This window comes from Nycticebus coucang, chromosome 10 (genome assembly GCF_027406575.1).
Source record: "Nycticebus coucang isolate mNycCou1 chromosome 10, mNycCou1.pri, whole genome shotgun sequence".
Classification (NCBI taxonomy): domain Eukaryota; kingdom Metazoa; phylum Chordata; class Mammalia; order Primates; family Lorisidae; genus Nycticebus; species Nycticebus coucang.
Window position 1 is genome coordinate 2,624,245 of NC_069789.1, and position 2,514 is coordinate 2,626,758.

The 2,514-nt window shown below is 35.7% G+C and overlaps 1 non-coding gene across 1 annotated transcript; it reads right to left on the reverse strand.

Moving 5' to 3' along the window:
• Positions 1–1,714: 1,714 nt before the first annotated feature.
• On the reverse strand, positions 1,715–1,821 carry LOC128597880 (U6 spliceosomal RNA). Its single transcript, XR_008383435.1, has one exon. It is a non-coding gene; the product is annotated as a U6 spliceosomal RNA (small nuclear RNA).
• Between the last annotated feature and the right edge of the window lie 693 nt (positions 1,822–2,514).

A 2,514-nucleotide genomic window follows, 5' to 3' on the forward strand; every position in this document is an offset into this window, starting at 1 on the left:
TGATCTGGGCTGATCTCATTGGGCTTAGGTGATATCTGAGAGTGGTTTTAATTTGCATTTTTCTGATGATTAAATATGATGAGCATTTTTTCTTGTGTTTCTTGGCCATTCATGTCATCTTTGGAGAAATTTATGTTCAAGTTTTGTGCCCACTTACAGAGGGGATTGTTTGTTCTTTTCTTTTCTTTCTGTCTTTTGAGACAGAGCCTCAAGCTGTCACCATATTCCTGAGGTATATGTGGCTGGTGCCTTAGACACTTGAGCCACAGGCGCCAAGCCATTTGTTTTTTTCTTATTCTTTAGTTTGAGTTCTCTGTAAATTGTAGTTATCAGGCATTTGTCAGATTCATAACATGCAAAAATCTTATCCCATTCCAAAGCTGTCTGTTTGCTTTATTTGTGGTACACTTAGCTGTGCAAAAGCTTTTTAGCTTGATCAAATCTCTGTCATTTTTGGTGTTGCTGCAATTGCCTGGGGTCTTCCTCAGAAGTTTTTTCCCCAGGCCAATATCTTGTTTTCCCCACACTATCTTCTAGAATTTTTATTGTTTTATGTCTCAAATTTCAGTCTTTTATGTAGATAGTATAAATTTTTGTCAGTCATGAGAAGTGTGGGTCCAGTTTCAGTTTTCTACATGTGGGTAAGCAGTTCTCCCAGCACCATTTGTTAAATAAGGCTTATATTCCCCAGTGCATGCTTTTGTTAGGCTTGTTAAGGATCAAATGATGATATGTGGCTGCGTTCATCTCTAGATTCTCTATTCTATTCCTTACATCTACATCTCTATTTTTGTGCCAGTACCATGCTTGTGATACTGTTTAGATCACTATAGACTTGTAGTATAACCTGAAATCTGGCAACATGATGCCTCCAAATTTGTTTTTAGTTCTAAGACTGTATTTGCTATTTGGGATTTTTTTCTGTTTCCATATGAATCAAAGTACTATTTTTTCAAGTTCTTTAAAGTATGACATTGGTGCTTTGATGGGGATTGCATTAAATCTGTAGATTGCTTTGGGTAGTATGGACATTTTAACAGTGTGGATTCTTTTTTTTCCTTTTTCTTTTCTTTCTTTCTTTCTTTCTTTTTTTTTACTGTTGGGGATTCATTGAGGGTACAATAAGCCCGGTTACACTGATTGCATTTGTTAGGTAAAGTCCCTCTTGCAATCATGTCTTGCCCCCAGAAGGTGTGGCACACACCAAGGCCCCGCCCCCCTCCCTCCTTCCCTCTCTCTGCTTTTCCTTCCCCCCCATGACCTTAATTGTCATTAATTGTCCTCATATCAAAATTGAGTACATGGGATTCATGCTTCTCCATTCTTGTGATGCTTTACTAAGAATAATGTCTTCCACTTCCATCCAGGTTAATACGAAGGATGTAAATCAGCTCAATTTACAATCGCCAAAATGTGGAAACAGCCTAAATGCTCACCAACTCAGGAATGGATTAACAAGCTGTGGTATATGTACACCATGGAATACTATTCAACAGTGTGGATTCTTTCCAGACGTGAGCATTGTATGTTCTTCCATTTGTTAACATCTTCTGCTAATTACTTTCTCAAAGTTTCATAATTCTCTGTATAGAGCTCTTTCATGTCTTTTGTTAGATATATTCCCAGTCTTTTCATCTTCTTTGGCAATACCGTAAAAGGAATAGAGTCTAATTTTATTCTCAGCTTGACTATTGTTGGCATATACAAAGGCTAAAAAAAAAGTACAAACTTTATGAATGTGTGTGTCATCCTTACACAAAGGCCATGCTAATCTTCTCTGTATCATTCAAGTTTTAGTATATGTGTTGCCGAAGCAAGTACTACAGACTAACAATGATTTTAAAGATACAAATATTTCAAAAATAGCTTTGAATTTTTTTTACTTATTTGGTGTTAGTCAGATAAATATTCTAATAATAACCACGTAAGAAATTATTTTTGAGATGTGCTTTTGTCCTTAGATTAATTTTAAATATTTTCAGTGTATCTGACTTTTATTGAATCTTACCCTTTGCTCAACTAAAAATACCCACCAGAGGCCATGTAATAACAAATGAAATATATCAAGTCAACTATTCACAAGATTTAACAAAGGGTGGTCTTTTTCAGCCTTGCTTCTCACTTGTGCTTTCCCCAAGCATGTGTCTTAATGATTATACCTATGTCTTGGCCTTTGCCCTAAGCAGTCATCTTAATGAGAATTTGAGTTGCCACGGATTGCTCAATTTTATGTTTCTACTTAGAAGAAAGAACCCCAATATATTTCTCAACTCTGCAAAGTCTAAGATCTTAAAAATTATAATTTACTTTTCATCCTTTCTTTAAAAAAGGCAAGTTTCTGTTTCCCCTTAGGTTCAACTCTTACTTGTCACATCATAGCCAATGAAGCTCATTTTCTAAATATCATAATGATGCTGAGTTTCCAAAACTCACTGGTCTTACCCACAGTCTTATTAGATAGATTATCTGCCTGCCCAATTAGCACAGTCAATAGCTTTACTATTTTTGTTACCA